The sequence below is a fragment of the Lipotes vexillifer genome, unplaced genomic scaffold (genome assembly GCF_000442215.2).
Source record: "Lipotes vexillifer unplaced genomic scaffold, Lipotes_vexillifer_v1.1 scaffold791, whole genome shotgun sequence".
Classification (NCBI taxonomy): Eukaryota; Metazoa; Chordata; class Mammalia; order Artiodactyla; family Lipotidae; genus Lipotes; species Lipotes vexillifer.
Genome location: NW_006793445.1, coordinates 356,897 through 366,529, shown reverse-complemented (window position 1 = coordinate 366,529; position 9,633 = coordinate 356,897). Strand labels below are relative to the sequence as shown.

The 9,633-nt window shown below is 60.0% G+C and overlaps 1 protein-coding gene across 1 annotated transcript in view; it reads right to left on the bottom strand.

Annotated features, from left to right (window-relative positions):
- The window catches only part of GAS6 (growth arrest specific 6), a 33,783-nt gene extending 27,696 nt beyond the window's left edge, over positions 1-6,087 (bottom strand). The window contains exons 1-2 of the mRNA XM_007466354.1: positions 6,024-6,087; positions 5,670-5,836 (exon numbers count right to left, since the gene is read on the bottom strand). The gene's annotated coding sequence lies outside the window, so the exon portion shown is untranslated. The remainder of the gene's footprint in view (positions 1-5,669; positions 5,837-6,023) is intronic.
- Positions 6,088-9,633: the final 3,546 nt, after the last annotated feature.

Genomic DNA, 9,633 nt, shown 5'->3' with positions numbered 1-9,633 from the left:
TCGGGGCCCTACTGAACCACGGCCCCGCACACGTGAGCGTTCAATTCTGAGCAGCACAGGATGGGCTGGTGTGAACGAGGAGAGACTCAGAGGATGCATGTGGTGGGTGCAGACCTGGGTCAGGGGTCAGGGGTCAGGGTTTGCCACACCCCATGGGAGAACGCGCCCTGCCCCGACAACTGCCAACAACCACCTCCTAACACGTTTTCCATTTCAACCTGCAGCATCGCACTAAAGAAACGTGTGTCCAAACCAGAGGCCCCTGGGGGCTGTACCTGTGGCCGCCAGTCATGCCACGTGCTGGGCAGGCGGCCCCAGCCTGGCCTCCAGCCCAGTGGCTGCAGCAGTGACCTTCCCGGACGCCCTGGGAGCTGGTCCAGCCCAGCTGTGGGATTTCCACAGGGCACAGCGTTCCAAGAAGAGGTCCTCAGAGAACTGGGTTTAGATGGCAGGGTTTGGGGACAGATGTGGAAAAGAATGTATTTTATTATCATGGGCACTAACTGGAAGGAAACAAATTTCACCTAGAATTTGGAAAAAAAAAAAAAGTCCAAGAAAGTATCAAGTATGATGGTAGTAACACATCACTACCTCCTTTGAAGGACGTGTTTTTATTTGGTGCAAAATGCCTTTTCTCAGAGGCAGATAAAGAACTTCGTCCACTTCCAACACCTCCTTAAAACTTACTTTAAAACTTAATAAACTGCACTCTCTCAGGGTCAAAATTTACAGGTGTGCGCACCAGGACTGCAACGAAATCACTGGACTAAAATAACCACCGAAGGGGCAGAGTATCCCCAACATCAAACATTAACCCTCAAACCACAGCGAAGTCTGCATCACAGAAGCAGCAGCACGAAGATGCCAGACACCTGCCAGGGCAGCCAGAGCAAAGTAACAGCCTGGCGGGGTTCGCAATGTCCCAGCCCAGCACCTCAGAATCTCGAGAAACAGGCCAGAAGCATCAGCTTCTAAAAGGGTGTGTTCTTCCTAAGTCCCATAGGCAGACCTGCGGTGACTTTCAAAATGTCTTTAATTGGTTTTCCACAGACGTTAAGCCCGCAGGCTGGGACGAGGTGTCTTTTAGGGGGCTGCCCTGTCATTACACTGCAGGCCCAGCTCCGGGCTGGGCACACCCCCGGGACTAAAACAAGCACGTCTGTAGGCACAGGGGCAGCAAAGGGGGTCCAGATAGAGCCTGTCTCTCCCTCAAGGCCATCCGGGGAGCGGCAGGCCCCGCGCTGGGGGCCTGAATGCCGGCCCGTCTAACCAGCCGTCCGCAGGCCTCTGAGCCGTGCGGAGCCAGCTCTGGAGAAAACGTTACGACTCGGAGACCCTGCCCTGCCCTGCCAGCTTCCTTGGGCCTCCAGGGGAGGAAGCCCTGGAGGGACAGGGCCCAGTGGGGAGGCCTGGGCAGCCATGGGGCAAGGGGCCGCCCAGGCGGCCAGGAGCTGGGGCTGGATCTGCGCAGGGAGGGCGCCTGGTCACACTCCTCGATGGACCCCGGTGTGGCACGGAGGAGCAGGGCGTGTGCAAGTGCGTGTGTGAGTGTCCAAGTGAGTGTTAGGGGCTGCTGTCCAGGCGTGGGGGGCAGGGGTCCCGAGGCTGTCCTGGAGGTCACTGGGGGTGATGCGGGCCCCCTCCCCACTCCTGCCGGGCCCCCTGAGACCCCTTAGGCCACCCCAAGAGGGGAGACTTGAAGGAGGGGCTTCCACCTCCCTCGGGGATGCCCCTCCGCAAGCTGTCCCCAGAGACTCTGGGGTCTCAGGAAGACAGGTGTCCCTGGAGGGCAGACGCAGCTCAGGACACGGCGGCAGCCCTGCAGGGCTCTGAAACTGACTGCACTCCGAAAACCCTCCTGGGTAGGGAGGTATCACCACCACTGGGCCCCCATGTCTGAGAGAGCAGGGGTGGGGTGTGGGGAGAGAGACAGAGACAGACAGAGAGACAAACAGACACCACCAGACAGAGACAGAGAGAGACACGGGGTGCGGGGTGAACACGCGAGGTCAGAGGTCAGGCTTGGGCTGCACAGGAGGCAGAGGGGCCCTGTGGGTGGGATGCCGGCCAAGCTGCGAACACTGTGAATATTGTTGTCTGCATCTCAAACTAACCAAGGCGAGGACCTGGAATTCCTCCTGACCCGCAGGCCTCGGGCGGCACTGGTGCTGGGAGGTGGTGAACCATGCGGGGCCGCAGGTCGGGCTGGGTAAGTCTTTCGTCCAGAATCCTTTCTGGAGGCCAAGGGCAATGGTATCGGTGTCTGGAACCCACTGGCCTTAAAGGACTTAAGCGGGAAGGTGACTGCTGGGCTGGCCTGGTGAGCTTCTGGGCGAGCTCAGGGGACCCAGCAGGGGTGCCTGGGGGCCTGGCACCCAGAGTCCTCTGGACAAGAGGCCAGAACGCGGGAAATGCCAGGAAGAGAGGGTAACAATGCTAAAGGAAAACAGGATAAGGATGGAATCTAATCGCGGGCTCTGGGGGGAGGGCAGGGCGGGGACGCTCCCCCCACGGCCCCAAAGAATGTGAAGGAGACGTGGTCAGCAGGAGGGAGGCAGGCGACACCTGCATCAGGAAGGCCCCCAGGCTCCCTTAATCCCAGGAATTGGGAAGGTGCCCACAGCTACCTGCTCAAAGGAGAGCTGTATCCCTCAGGCGCCTCCATCCCCAAAGAGGAAAACGGCCCAGGCCCAGGGTGGAACAACCCGCCCTGGCAGGAAGAGCCTAGAACACACCCAGCACAGAGGGCACAGCCTCCGGATTCCAGGAGCGGCTTGCCGCCCAGAGGGCCGGCTCCAGGTGCCCTAGCCCCCAGATCAGGGCGCAGGGCGTCCTCCCCCATCCCCCCGCACCGGCCCCCAGAGCCCCAGGAACTGAGTGGGAAAGACAGCACGGCCTCCACTCCTCCACCAGGTGTGTGTGGCTGCAACGGCCAGACACACAGAGGACAGGCCAGCCCCAGAGGTGACCCTGGCAGGTAAGGACTGGCTTTTCCTACAAGCACCCCCCTGAGCAGGCGAGCGGATCACAGCCCAGTGGATGCTGAGTCTGCGGCCTCTCCTGTCACACATCAGGACGCTGGCGGGAGGTCCCGTGACGGTCACAGAACCAGGTCCTGGTGACTTTTTGAACTAAGGTCAGGGCGCCCATCCTGGGTCACCCCCCGCAAACACACAAGGAACAACATGTGGTTTCTCAAGAGAGCCCCAAACTGTGTGGGGCAGAGGGACTCACTGGTAATGTCACAGGATGGCCTCATTCAAGAGCGCTGTTTCTCCAAAGGTGTGTTAGCAGTGAGTTGTGTTTGGAGGGTTTCCCAGGGATCCCAGGTCCCTGGAATCTGGGACCTCCCCAAAGTGAGGGAAAGGATGGTGTGGACGCCTGGAGGGGCAGCTGGTCGACCAGAGCAGGGCCGGACAGGCAGGAGCCCCTCATCACCAACCTCAACCCATGACCCTAGCTGGGCTCCTCCCGGCCTTCCACAGCACCTCCTGAGGAAAAGGACAACAAACCAAGGGCCAGACCCAGACAGAGAGCAAGCAGTCTGCACAGCGGTCTACACAGGATGCAAGGTGCGGGTTGAGATGAGGGGTTTTTGCATTGACTGCAAGGGAAGGCACAAAAGGGGCCGGTCCACCCTGGGAAGCTGGTAAATAAAGGGAAAGATGTGATTATGATTTGGGGATGGGGGTCAGAAAGGAGGACAGAATTCTGGAAAATTACAGATGGCTTTGATATGAAAGGAGTTCACAAATTCCCGATGGGGTAGACGGGATGGATGTGAGAGAGGACGCCCCCGGCGTCACAGCAACTCCACCTCGGCAGGGAGGGAAGTCAGGGCGCTGTGGGACGTACAAGGTCCCTGCACAGAAATGGCGGCGCCTCATTAAAGTCATGGGCTGTGAGCACTGCTTTCTCGTCTCGTCTTCATTTCATCCACTGTAGACGGAGTTATAATTCAACACAAAAGCAGTTTAAGTCAGAGGGGGGATGGCTCTGGCAAGGGTGGAGCAGCGATCAGTGTGCAGTGTGCCCAGGCCCAAGGCCTTTCCATCCTGGAAAGCAGGGACTGGGGCAGGGCAGGGCAGGCCGGCGTGGGTGGTGACCTTGTTGCCCTCAAGTCTCGTCACCCGCAAGCCCGTCCCACACTCCGTACAAGCCAGCGCTCCAGGCTGGGCCTGGGGCTGGCGGGACTGAAGCCGGCACACAGTCCCGGCAGCCGGGCAGGGACAGAGCCCACCGCAGGACCTTCAGAACTCCTCCGCAGGTGCCACGCCAGCTCCTCTGGGCCACCGGGACTCACCATTAAAGAAACGGGCAAACAGGCCAGAAGAGACCGGTGGCAAAACAAACCGCGTTGCTGTGGACACTGAGGACAGAGTCGCGGCAGAAGCACCCGTCAAGGCTCAGCCACCGCCGCCGCGGGCTGGGCCAGACGGAAGGAAGGCACAGCTGGGCCATCACTGTAAAGCTTGTTTCGGAAAGGGGACTGAAGGGATGGTCAAACCAACCGGTCAGAAACGGGAATCAAAGTCAAAGCCCACGGGCCTCACAGCCGTTTGTTTATTACACGAGACATTTATTTCCTCCCAGAAGAATCCTTTAAAAGACAAATTCCCGTAGAACCAAAAGCAGCTGTGAAATCGCCCTGACCTCTCGGCGTGAAGCGACGCGGTGTAAGCCCCCCCCCCACCTCCGTCAGTCCTACCTTCCCAAAGACAGGCGCGCGCCAGGTCCCCCAGGGCACCGCCACCACCTCTCCCCCCCCCAGAAGGTGGCACAGCTCCTGCGCTGACGCGGAGGCCACAGCGGGGCTGCTCCCTGCGCTCGGGTGCCCAGCCACCCCACCTCCTCCGAGGACATATTAATAGAAATCTGTCCTGAGCCAGCCCGTCGGGCTCCTGAATTCACCAGGTGCTTCGGCGAGTGCACCTTTCCGCAGGGGCTGCGCACCGGCGGCGGGACCTGGGCCCGTCCCTGCTGTCCACTCGGACCGCCCCCGACCCTCCACGGTACGTGTTCCAGCTCTACTCCCGTCCTCCTGCCGCGGAAGCCGCTGCTGCCAGCAATTCCAGCCCTCACGCCTTTGAAGCTAATGCTCCATCCCTCCTGATGCGGATCAGGGCGCTGTGAGCAGCTCCCCACCCCACCTCCAGTCTAGCTAAGGGGGCGGGGAGGTAGGAAACTGATCTGCTTTTTAAACCATTTGTTTCCTTTACATTTTAAAACGGACCCTGCGGCATCCCGGTTGAGCTGTCATATCACTGCACGGTTCTTTCAAAGGGGCTGCTTTCACAGGCTTGCCGCGGGAAGAGGACTGCAGGGCGTCCGCAGGACCTCCCGCCGACATCCGCCACCCCCCTCCAGCTAAGGCGGCACCTGGCGTCACCAGCAGAACTGGGCCTCGGAAGGAGTCTTGAGGGTGGGCCCGGGTCCCGGCGCCTAAGACCCTGCCCTTCCGCCGCGCCGACCGCCCCCCTAATAAGGGTCTGGATGTGCCCGGCAGCCGAAGGACTTGCCGCAGACGCCGGGGCTCCCAGCCGTGCGCGCACGGACGGTGTCCCCGGAAATGCGGCGCCGCAGGGACGGCGCTCGAGGGGACCCGGCTGCCCTGCTCCACCTCGCGGTCCCAGGCGCCGGGCGCACACCTCCCCCGCCCGCGCGCTCACCGTCTCGGGGTCGTTCTCGAACACTTCCCGGGCCTCCTCCTGGCTGCACAGCTCCTCGATGCACTCCCTCTCCAGGTGGCCCTGCTTGGCCTCCTCGAAGACCTGGTAGGCGCGGCGCTGCCTGGGCCTCAGGAACTGCGCCGCCTCGCGCGCCCGCAGGATCACGGCTTCCCGGGCGCGGGCGGGAGAGAGCGGGGACACGCCGTCAGCGCGGCGGGGCCAGGGCGCACGGGGTCGGCGCGCACGGGGCCGGGTCTGGGCACGGGCACCGGGGCTCCCCTCGCCCCCGGGGTGGCGGGGTGTTGGGACGGGTCCCCCGGCCCAGCCCGCGCCGCGGCCCCGCGCGGTACTGACCGTGCGCGGACTCGGAGGCCAGCAGCAGCAGCAGCAGCGCAGTGCCCAGGGTGGCGGCGGGCCCGGGCGGCATGGCGGGCGGGAACGGGGACGACGGCCGGGACTGAGGCCGGGGCCGGCAGCCGGGCGCGCGCGGTCAGAGCGCCCGCGGGGCCGTGGCGAGGCGCGGGCGCCGCGGGGCGATGGCTCCGGTCATCCCGTGCGGGCGGCTCTGAAGGTCACATCCCGGCGGCTGCACCGCGGCGCTCGCGCGGGGCTGGGCGGGGGCGGCGGCGGGGGCGGGGCGCGCGGGCAGGACCGGCCTCCGGGCCGCGCGGGGCGGGCGGGGCGCGCGGGCCGCCGCCGCCGCCGCCGGGCCGAGCCGTTTTTTCTCCGGCAAGATCAAAGCCCGGAGGGGAAGCGGGTCGTCTGGACGAGGGAGGGGAGCCGCCCCGCCGCCCTCGCGCAGGAGCCTCTCCCCGGTCGCCGGTTAAGTGTCTGTGATCGGGATGTAAACGCGACGAAGTCACACGGGTCCAACCTGACAGGTACAGTTTGACCATTTACCGGATGCGAACCTCTTTCCACCGCCCCCCCGACCCCACCCCAAATCTACTGCATCCTTTTTGGAGTCTTCATTCTGGGGCACATTTTCTCAAGACTTCAAACCCACCAAAGAAAAGATGAACTGAAGTCAAACCGAGTCCCAGTGGGGTCCAGGGAGCCAGATTAAATGATGTCCATTTGTAATCTGTTTTCATAGTGATGACATTGGAAACCTTGAGGGTTCCCAGTAGATATTTCAGCTGAAAGCAGCATTCTGTTAGTTCTCGGAGACCAAGACTTTCTGTCTCTCGTCCCAGAATATTTCGCAAAGTCACAGGCAAAAAAACCCACACACACAAACAAGCAAAACCAAAACACAGCGGACCACTCGGGGGACCGAAGCGGACAGCGAGCCCGGCACCGCGGGGAGGGGGCCTGCGCCGCCCCCTGGGGAATCCTGCCGCGGAAACCGCGCCCCAAGGGGAAGGTGAAAGGGCAGCCGCCCCCAGCTGCGGGCGGCCGGTTTGCTCGGTGGGCTCAGCGCGCGGTCCGCACTGTTGTTCCGCCAGCCCTTGTGGGGGGATGAACCGGCGCTGCTGGTAGATGCTTTGAGGTCACAGGTTTGAAGGTGGGGTAGTGAGCATTAATATGTTAAATTCAAGGAAAAGGATGTCCTCCAGAAGGCTCTGCAAAGAGAATTAATTTAATAGCTATAGGTCGTCTGCACCTGTGCCTGAACGAGTTCCCGGGCCTCCCTTGTCAGCCGGCGATTCCGACGCCCAGTGACTCAAAGGACCGCAAACACGGAGGTGCTTACACAGAATATTGACCACGTTAATCTTCCTGCTTGTCCTTAAGGAGAAGCCCTGGCTTCAGAAATCTGGGTGGGGTGAAAAATTCTTTAGTAGGGATTTACACGAGATCTTTAATTAATTAGTGGCACTTCTGTTGTTGGAGATCATTGAGCTTCTTGGATCTGTGAATTTACAGTTTTCATCAAATTTGGAAAAAAAAAATTGGCCATTTTTGTTTTTTCAAGTATTGCTTTATGTCTCTCAGACCTTTCCTCTCTTTTGGGAACTCCAGTGGCCCCTGCATACAGCTACTTGAAGTTTTCCCAGAGCGCACTAAATGCTCCAGTTTACATTTTTACATCTTTTTCCCCCTCTGTATTATTCTGATAGTTTCTATTGTTATGCTTGCTTTTGCAGCGTCATATCTGTTCATCCATCCAGGGTCGTCTTCATCTCAGATATTTATTTTGCTCTCTAGAGGTTTGCCTGAAACCTTTTTGGGCAGAAGCAGAGCGAAATGGTTTCAGCTCAGGGCTGAAGTTCCACGGCAGAGTCCTTGGACAGTTTCTCCAATGCCCATGAGTGTAAGATTCCGTTCTGGCGGAAGAGACTGCAACTGTTCCCGGGCCCGTGAGAACCACGGGGTTGGTCCCTCTAACCATTTCCCAGCCTTGGGAGTCTCTGCCCAAGATTGTGATCATTCAGCTGAAGAGCTGAGGGGCCCTCCGCAGGCCCCAGAAGTCCCTTCCTCTCATGCTCTCCAGGGAGTCAGCAGACTGGGGTTCCCTCCACCCAAGGTAGCCTCAGCGGGAGAGATCCCGGTGGGAGCCGGGCAGTGCTAGGGCCCACCTTCACCTGTGTCCTGTCCCTCAGGGTCGCTCTCCTCTGTTGCCTGATGTCACTGTCTGGAATACTATCATTTCATAGATCTGTCGGTTTTTTTAGTTGTTTCAGACTCGGCCCGGTAAATCAGACAGGAAGTTGAATCTGGGCCGTGTGACTCTGTCTTGTCCAGAAGCAGAAGCCTCCAGTCATATTTTAATGAAGTTTTTAAAAGTTCAAACCATGTTTTGTACCCACTGGTAGGTACTTAGTATTTTGTTAACCTGCAGTTTTTAATGATGCAGGATAGAGGGTAGCAGAGTTTTATCAGATGGGAGTTCTTATTTCCACCGTAATTCTCTGAGTACACACTGGATCATGGTGTAAAATGTATTCATTACTGTGGGTTATGGTCTGAAAGTTTGAGAAACACTGCTTACCACCGTGAATCAAGGTGGTCAGACCCCACTGAGGTGAAAGTTCTTTTGTGGAAAAGCCCTTCAGGGCCTTCCTGGGGGGGAACCAACTTGTCCCGGTTTTCTAGGGATGTTCCCAGTTTAGCCCTGGGTCCCAGGACCCCCCTCAGCCCAGGGCAGATCAGGGTGGTCGCTCCCCGTCCTCTGCCTGGTTGGGGGCCCCTTGGCGGCCTGTGACTTACAAGCGTTTTTGTGCCAAATGTCCACGTGTAAGTGGTTTTGTGGAATGCTCTAGGGGCCTTGCTGTAGAAACATCTCCAGGCAGGGCTGGCTGCCTAGCCTGGTTAAGCCCTCCTTGTCTGAAACGTAGAGCCTCAGCCTAGCCTGAGGCCTGGGTACCAGTCCTGGGCCCGGTGAGGTTGCAGAGCTAATGGAGGGAAGGGCCGAGATGCGGTTCACCGCCCCCAGGTAGCGTGGCCTTTGGCAGCCACCTTTCTCCACGCCCAGGTTCCTAATCTATGACGTAGTGCCACACACGTCCTGCCTCCTGGTGTGTGGGACAGTGAGACGAGGTGGTGACTGGGGACTCCGTGGAGGCACGAAGGGAGCATGGCTGTGGCTTCCGACACTGTCTTTGTCGGGCGTGTCTGTCGCTGGAGGTGCTTCCCCTGACCAGGTATTGGTTCAATCCGGAAACATCCCCACACTCAGGCCTAGCACAGAAGGGACCTTGTGGGGCTGAGAGTCATGCAGAGGCTGGGGCTCTTGGACGACGGCCCCGTGCCTGGGACGGGGTCAGCTCCCTGATCTGCAGGGCTGGGGGCTGAGACAGGGGTGACAGCGTAGCGGGCTAGAGCACGGTTGCTTTGCACCTGCATTTGGGACGCAGCGTGAGCCCTGGGCCGTCTCCCGGGGTAACTGCTGGGACACTTGCGGATTTCAGAGGTGTGTCCTTCTGGGCCAATGCGGCTGCACGTGGAGCCCATTGGTCCAGACCTGCGCTGACCTCAGGGCTCCGGCAATGCCAGGACTCGCTGGCTTTCCCGCAGGTAA